Source organism: Bidens hawaiensis, unplaced genomic scaffold, assembly GCF_021521415.1.
Source record: "Bidens hawaiensis isolate Kalapana, Puna unplaced genomic scaffold, B.hawaiensis_p1.1 tig00077656_1, whole genome shotgun sequence".
Lineage (NCBI taxonomy): Eukaryota > Viridiplantae > Streptophyta > Magnoliopsida > Asterales > Asteraceae > Bidens > Bidens hawaiensis.
In genome coordinates, this window is record NW_027503365.1 from 31631 (window position 1) to 40904 (window position 9274).

General features: G+C 36.1%; 1 pseudogene across 1 annotated transcript; it reads left to right on the forward strand.

Moving 5' to 3' along the window:
* Positions 1-1582: 1582 nt before the first annotated feature.
* On the forward strand, positions 1583-9051 carry LOC143606850 (alkane hydroxylase MAH1-like; annotated as a pseudogene). Its single transcript, XR_013148828.1, has 3 exons — positions 1583-1808; positions 2340-3234; positions 8558-9051. The product of XR_013148828.1 is annotated as an alkane hydroxylase MAH1-like (transcript).
* Positions 9052-9274: the final 223 nt, after the last annotated feature.

Here is a 9274-nt window from a genome sequence, read left to right on the forward strand (position 1 = left end):
ACGTTTTTTTTAATTTTTTTATTTTTTTTAATGAAACCGGAATGAAATACAAGAATTTTGGTTTTTTTCCTTTTTAAAAATTTTTGTTATTTTTTGTTTTATGATTTTTTTAAATATTTTTTTAAAGGTGATTTTAGTGGTCCAAAATGGCTCTCAAAATTCTCAATTTGCAAAGGGTTCTCTTAGGATCCTTACCCTATATATATATACTAGTTTAATCCTCCCGTGTTACGGGGGTTTATTCAAATTTTTTGTTTTAATCATTTTGCTATTTTATGATGATTTATTTTATTTTTTAACGTAGTTTAGTTTTAATTTAATACGTATATATTAGTTTGTTATTATATTTTTTAGCGTTAGTTTTTTCAATTGAGATGTGTAGGTTTTTTAGATTTCTAATGAACAAACATTAACGGACACGAGCATGTTGATTTTTTTAAATGAGCAAACATGAACACAAGTATTTGTCTAGTGAAAAAGAGAATGTTAATGTAGTTGACAATGGTGGGTAATATCGGAAGTTAACCGGCGATGAAGATAATAGACCAGCAACAGAGAACATGTAAAGGAGATAAATTAAATTAGGTTTTAATGATAGTGTTTACTAATAAATGAGATTTATAACCCAATTAAAGACTATCCGGGTTTGGAAAGACCCATAACCCGTGTAAATTATTGTTATTTCACAAATAAATGAGTTGTTATAACCCGTATAGGAGTTATCCGGGTTTGGTGAGACCCATGACCGGCAAAAATTATTGCTTGATTATGAAAGAGTTTCATAAATATATGAGATGTTATAACCCATTTAAAGACTATCCGGGTTTGGTAAGATCCATACCCGTGAATTCGGGTCAAATACATGAGAAGCCTCCATTTAGAAATCAAGCAATCTGGTGGCTCTAGAGAATGAGGGGAACAACCTGAGAGCGACACATAGGATTTCATGGTAGGTAATTAGTTAGATAGTTATATATATATATATATATATATATATATATATATATATATATATATATATATATATATATATAACTCTTCTAATTTTCTTATAATTCAACTCAACTTTAGTTAGGTATTCCAATCTTATAAGTTCTTTTTATAAATGTTATTTTTAAATAAGTGATCTAAATAAAACATGTACGAATCTAGCCTGATTACGATTTAATGATTTTTTTTCTGTTTAACTTAAATTGAACAATTCTTAACTCAAAAATTAACCTTAACTATTGAAGTTAACTAAAAAATAAACCTTTAAATAGTAATTAGGTTTCTTATATGCTCAAGTTATATCACCTTAAAACGAAAAAAAAAACAAGTAAAACACTTATAAAAAAATTTCCAACATCCGAATATCTGTTTGTGACTTTGAAAAAAACAAAAAAGAGTTTCGAGTAACTTTTATGAAGCACTTAGAAAACTACATGATGTATCTTCTTTTCTGGATTATTTTATTTTTATTTATATTTAATTTATTATTATTTTTTTAAGTTTATGTATCATCTATCTTAAATGCTGGTCTACTACATTAAATGGAAAATGGTGGTAGAAGATAATTTGTGGCTTATATATTTATTATTTAAAGTTCGGATCAACAACACATCACAATTACACCAGACACACCACTACTAAGTGTAATTCCCTATTTCCCTTCTGTCAAACTTACTTCAAATCTATGGCTTTTCATGAATACTTAGCCATTCTCTTATTGTTTTGCATTCCCGTTTTGATTTTAATAACCATATACACACAGAGAAAGCATGAAACTATCATCCCCACAAACTGGCCAATTCTTGGTACGATGCCAGGTGTCGAAGCATGAAATGAATCTGACCTGATCCATGACGATGTTTCCACAGATTTTCGAGATGAACGAACCACGTCTTGATCTTCTTCTACGGTTGCTTGAGACATGCAACCGAGAGGGAGATCGAAGGGTAGTTCGTTGCCGTCCCACGGATGGCGCCAATGTCGAAGCATGAAATGAATCTGACCTGATCCATGACGATGTTTCCACGGATTTTCGAGATGAACGAACCACGTCTTGATCTTCTTCTACGGTGACTGCTAAGAAATCTCAAAGATATCTTGTTTACAGACACAAAAAAGTGGTGGTGGCTCTTATTGAGCATCCCCTTTTAATAAGGAGGTGGAGACCTCCTTATATAGAGAGCCTCATGGCCACCATCATGATACCCTAATGGGCCTAGCCCAGTTAGGGTTACCTCCACAAAACTCCCTCAGCCCAATAACATTGTATTAGTCCATATAATAAAATAAGCAAAACATAATAAATTTAGGGTCGTAAAACCGGGTTTAATACCATACCCCTACACCAGGGATTCTAGTAAACCTTCATCGACTCCATGACTACGCCACAGAAATATTGATACAAGGTCGTGGTACGGTCGTGTTGAAAGGCCCTTGGTTAGCCAACATGGACATGATATTTACAGCAGATCCTTTAGACATCCATCACATTCTAAGTAAAAACTTCAATAATTATCCCAAAGGTGACAAATTTCGTAAGATCTTTGACGCCCTAGGAGATGGAATTCTCAATGCTGATGGTAAGATATGAGAGATAAGCCACAAGGTCATTTTTTCTATACTAAAGCATGAAGGATTTCAGAGTATGATGCAAACAATTGTCTGGGACAAAGTAGAAAATGGGCTTCTCCCTATACTTGAATCTATTTGTGAAAGTGGCACTGAGATAGATTTGCAAGATATATTTCAAAGGTTTGCTTTTGACAACGTATGCAAACTACTCCTTGACAACGACCCAGAAAGCTTGTCTCTTGATTTTCCTTACAACCCATGTTTGAAAGTCTTCACAGATGCTGAAGAAGCTCTTTTGCTTAGACATTTTACGCCCCCATGGCTTTGGAAATTGCAACAAATTCTTAAAGTGGGGAGGGAGAAGAAGTTAAGTGATGCATGGAAAATTCTTGACCAATTCATATTCAAATGCTTGGCTCAAAAACAAAAGAGGTACGATAACATGAATCCTGACACGGAAACATTCATATTTTTCATAGCGATCATGAGAGAGCTTAAAGACCATATTGACACTTTTGAGGATCCTACAAAATTTCTAAGAGACACCTTAGTTATCTGATGGCTGCAGGAAAAGATACCATCAGCAGTGCTCTATCTTGGTTCTTTTTTATGCTCGCTAGAAACCCAACCGTCAGAGATAGGATTCTAGAAGAGATTCACACACATTTAAAGGTATGTTAATAGAGTTTACTATCTATTGTAACTACTATTATTTTGTTTATCATTTATATTTTATTATTTATAAGTTATTATTATATCTCTAGTTTAAATATTGGGATAGTTGTTGATTTTTGTTATTTTTCTTTTAAGAAATAACAGAGAATTGTTTTTATTATTGCTATGGTTTTTGTTGTTCATTACAAAGAAAGAAAAAGAATATTAAATAGATGGAGCCTTCATCTCAAACAAGGAAACACAATAAAGAAAATGAATTGAAAATCCCTTGATTGTAGCAACTGCAACGTTCCAAAGACAAGCTGGCATATTGACTTGTTTGTAACCTCACTAAGGAAATGATGTAAAAGTTGATCTTTGCACATCTTTTCTTTTTATTCTATTTTCTAACATTCCCCCTCAAGTTGAGTAGTGAGGTCTCCAATACTCAACTTACTAAGACAATTGTTGAATATTCTTCCGTTGACGGCTTTAGTTAAAATGTCTGCAAGTTGATCTTCTGATCGGACGAATGGAAGTTCTATAATCCCTGCTTCGAGTTTTTCTTTTATGATGTTCCTATTGACCTCCACGTGCTTTGTACGATCATGTTGAACAGGATTTTTCGAAATTTGAATTGCGGCCTTGTTACCCATGATTCTACTAGCTTCGTTTTGGAGAAAACCAATTTCTGTCATAAGTTTGCGTATCCATAGAACCTCTGCCACGCCCCGTGCAATTCCTCGGAATTCTGCTTCGGCACTCGATAAGGCTACGACCTTCTGCTTTTTGCTTCTCCATGTAACTAAATTTCCACCAACTAAAGTGAAGTACCCTGATGTTGATCTTCCATCATCTTTGTCCCCTGCCCAGTCTGCATCAGTATACACGTGAACTTTTAGGTGTTTGTTTTGTTGGAAGAGAACCCTGTAGCCTGTTGTCCCTTTGAGATATCTGATAATTCTCCATACTGCTTCCATGTGAGTGTTTTGAGGTTGATGCATAAATTTACTCACCACCCCCACTGCATATGCGATGTCTGGAAGAGTATGTGAGAGATATATTAATTTTCCTACCAAGCGTTGGTACCTTCTTTGTCTGCCAGTTCCCCTCCTTCTTCCATATGGAGTTTATGATTAACCATCATTGGCGTGTCGGTCGGTTTGCAGTCGATCATTCCTGTCTCAGCTAAAAGATCAAGAATATATTTTTTTTTACATATAAAAATACCCTTTTTAGATCTTAATACTTCAATTCCCAGAAAGTACTTAAGTCTTCCTAGGTCCTTTATTTCAAATTTTTTAAACAAATTTGCTTTCAACTTTTTCATTTCTTCATCATCGTTCCCTGTAATGATCATGTCATCAACATATATTATTAAACAAGTTACAAGGTTACCTCTGTTTTTAAGAAAGAGTATATGATCTGAATTGCTTTGTCGATATCCATATCCCTTCATTGCTAGGGTGAATCGACCAAACCAAGCTCTAGGAGACTATTTCAGTCTATATATGGTTCTTTTTAAGCGACGGACTTCCTTTGTTTTGAAATTTTCTGTGAACCCGGGTGGAGCTTCCATGTATACTTCTTCTTTCAATTCTCCATGAAGAAATGCATTTTTAACATCAAATTGATGAAGAGGCCATCCTTAATTTGCAGCGATCGAGAAAAGGACCCTGATTGTGTTAATCTTGGCTACCGGAGAGAATGTTTCTTGGTAGTCAATCTCATACGTTTGAGTGTAGCCTTTAGCCACCAACCGTGCTTTGTATCTTTCAATGGTTCCGTCTGGTTTATGCTTAATCGTGAAGACCCATCGACATCCTACAGGTTTTTTCCTGTTGGCCGGTCACATATTTCCCATGTATCATTTTTAATTAGTGCTTTCATCTCTGTTTCCATAGCATCCTTCCAGTTCGTTAATTTTAACGCTTGTTCCCCAGAATTTGGAATTTGGTCAGCGTATAGAGAGGCGTTAAATGCCTTAGCTTATTTAGATAGTTTCGCCTCCGCTATGTTGGTTATGGGATATCTGGAGGATTTAGATTGTTTTTCTGGTAAGTATCTCTTTGCAGGAATTCCTCGGTTGGCTCTTGGTGGAATAACATATCTTTCAGTTATTTCTCCTTCTCTTGTTTCTTCTTGTTCCTCCTGCACTATTTGTTCTACTTCTATCTCATGATTGTCAGATATATTAATATTTTCATGAGACTCTTCATCTATTATATTTTCAAATGTTTGAGAATTACTTACACCGGCCGTCAGGTCAGGAGGATTTGGGTCCAGAACACTGATTGTTGGTCCACTAGATTGTTGTGAAGTCGATGACTTATCTTGGGTACTGTGATTAACTTCTTCGGATGATGGGGCCTATTTTGGAACCCATTCTAGCCAACTCAGTGTGTCATGATCGTTCTCCCCCTCACCACTGTGTTGGGAGGCATAAAAGAATTCGGTTTCAAGAAAGTCGCAGTTCATGGTAGTGTATACATGACGTTTTGCAGGGCAATAACACCGACACCATAACCTAAAAATACACATTTTTCAGCACACGAGTCAAGTTTGTCTCGCTTGATTTTGGGTATGTGAACAAAGGCGGAGCACCCAAATATACGTGGTTGTAAGGTAAGGGCGGCTGGCAATTTGGTAAAATCTGAAAGAGCTTGAAGAGGTGTTTTAAGGTCAAGAGCTTTGGTTGGTAGTTGATTGATAAGATATGTGGCAGTAGCGAGAGCTTCGGGCCAAAAAGACTTAGGAACTTGGGATTCAATCAATAGGGCTCGAGTTATTTCTAAGAGAATGCGGTTTTTTTCGTTCGACGGTGCCGTTTTGTTCGGGAGTGTAGGAGCATGATGTTTGGTGAATTATTCCTTTTGTTTGACAAAATTGTTTCATCGAATCATTTATGTATTCTCCACCATTATCGGATCGAAGAACTTGGATGTTGGTTTTGAATTGTGTTTGTATCATGTCATAAAACATAGTAAATTTATCAAAAACTTCATATTTATGTTTTAGGAAATAAATCCATGTCATACGAGTGCAGTCATCAACAAAGAGGACGAAAAACCGAAAATTTTGTCCTCCGACAACTTTTGTCGGTCGCCATAACGTCCGAATGGATAAGGGAAAAAGGTAAATTAACTCGTGTGTTATTTAGTTTAAAAGTATGTCTATGGCTTTTAGCCAAGACACAAGTTTTACAACTTAACGTTTCATTGGAAGGAAAAAGTTTTGGAAATAAAATATGCAAATAACCGACAGATGGATGCCCCAATCTCCTATGCCACAACCACGCTTCTCTTTTCATATTTCCATGAGCCAACATCACAGTACCATGAGTCACTTCTTCCACATAGTACAATCCTTGGCGTTCAGTGTCACGCCCAATGATCGGTCCCGTCCTGATATCCTGTAAGATGCAGAAGGTCGGATTCATTAACACAGTACAATTTAATTCTTTTGTCACGTGACTAATGGATAATAGTTTATGCGACAAAGAAGGGACGTAAAGACAGTTTGAAAATTTTAAAGTGGGAGAGATTTCAACGATTCCCCCTCCCTTTACGGGAACTATTCCCCCATTTGCGGTTTTTATGTGGTTAATTTTAGGTTTAGTATTTAATATTATGTCGGATAAGTCGAAAGTCATGGTGTCCATAGCACCACAATCAAAAATCAACGATTCACTTGAATTTTTACACGTTTGGGCCATATTAACTTCTCCTATATTCTTTTCATTTATTTTGTGAAAAAAAAAATCTTGTGGAACGTTCTCAATGTTTTGGCCAGTATCATAATTAATAGATTCTATAGGAATTTTATTTGACTTAACAAGTTTTTCAAGGGGGTAATTTAACATTTTTCTAACTGTAGGGTCTAAAAAAGAATGGTTGCAAATACAAGGGTTTGAAACTAGTGTTTCAAACCCATTACCTATGTTATCAAAATCACCAGATCGGGGTCCTTCTTCTCCGGCCGATACACCTGTTGATACCATTCCACCAAATCCTCCACTTCTCTCACAACTATGTGACTGGCTGACGCCGCTGTTTGTGGCTTCCGAGTTGCTCACGGCAGCGGCGGCCTTACCTCGGTCATTGTTTCCCTTCTTGTGGCCGTCTGTCCACCAATCGGGGAACCCGACCAGTTTAAAACATTGATCTTTTGTGTGTTTAGTAATGCCACAATGAGTGCATTTCAGTCGGCCGAGGGTAATGGATACGCACCCTCAGCCGAGGGTAATGGATCCCATCTAAGAATCTCCCTTTTAATGGGGTCGAACTTCCGATCTAATGCATTCAAGAACTGAAAAAGTTTTTGCTCCGCCCTAATTTTGTTGTAGGTGGCAATGTCAACAGAACATGTCATAGGGTTTGGATCGATTTCACCCCATATACCTTGCATGGTTATCCAGATATCTTCAAGAGGTATGCCATCTTGTTTGAATTCGTTAGCTTTGACATGTAAATCAAATGTTTGCAATTTATCTTTCCCGCTGCTATATGTGATTACAAGGGCGTCCCATAGCGATTTCGATGTCGGAAACTCGGTGAGATTGCTGGCGAGAGATGGTTCGATATTTTGTATGAGCCATGAGAAAACCACTAAGTCATCTTGTTCCCACTGATCGTATTTATCGTCAGTTGGGTCTGGTGGTGGTGGTTTTCCAGAAAGATGACTCAGAAATGCTTTTGATTTTCCGCCTGTGGCTACACGGATCATTCTTGCCCAAAGGGCATAATTTTGGCTGTTTAATTTGAGACTGATTGTGAGGCTATCAGAAAGCTTGTGGTTTGGGTTTTGGGAATTAAGACCATTCCGAAGAATGTTTGCGATCGGTATTGACCTGGTTGTTGTCATTGGACATGGCAGTTTTTGAGAGTTGTAAAGAAGCAAGGCTGGGGTAGATGATGAGCAAGAGTATATGAATTGATTCAAGGATCACTCACTGCTTTGATACCATCTTTTAAGAAATAACAGAGAATTGTTTTTATTATTGCTATGGTTTTTGTTGCTCATTACAAAGAAAGAAAAAGAATATTAAATAGATGGAGCCTTCATCTCAAACAAGGAAACACAATAAAGAAAATGAATTGAAAATCCCTTGATTGTAGCAACTGCAACATTCCAAAGACAAGCTGGCATATTGACTTATTTGTAACCTCAATAAGGAAATGATGTAAAAGTTGATCTTTGCACATCTTTTCTTTTTATTCTAATTTCTAACAATTTTCATTTGATCTATAAATATATATAAAGAGCTCAGGTTTTCAGTTATTTAATACACACGATACCTTTTTTGAAAGTTTTTTCTAATTTTTTTTTTTGAATTCTTTAGATCAGTGCATGTAAAAGATGGAACACTAAAGAGTTGGACAAAATGATTTACCTTCATGGAGCTCTATGTGAATCTTTAAGGTTATATCCCCCTGTCCCTTTCAATAACAAATCTCCGCTACAACCAGATATCCTTCCAAGTGGCCACCAAGTCGATCAAAACACCAACATTATTCTCTCTTTTTATTCTATGGGAAGGATGGAATCAATATGGGGGGTGGACTGCAAGGAGTTTAAACCTGAAAGGTGGATTTCTGATAGTGGAGGAATCAAACATGAGCCATCATACAAGTTCCCAACATTCAATGCCGGACCAAGAGCTTGTTAGGTAAGAATATGGCTTTGTTTCAGCTGAAGATGGTGGCAACCACGATAATCTACCATTACCATATTCAGCTAGTGAAAGATCATCCCGTGCTTCCAGCAGAGTCTATGGTACTTATGATGAAGCATGGTCTCAAGGTCAAATTGAACAAAAGAGATGGACTGAACTAAAATTAAGTACCGTATCTAATGAAAATAATTTTATAGTGTGTTATTTGCTATATTGTGAAATTTATATTATTTTATAACCTCATTGTATACTAGGGTTTGAATAATTTTATTGTGTGTTATTTTGCTATTGTAAACTTAATATATGATAAACTTAGGTTTTAATGTGAGAAAAATTTGGTGATCTTGTAATTGAGAAAAAGAATAGCATATGTAACATCTAAAT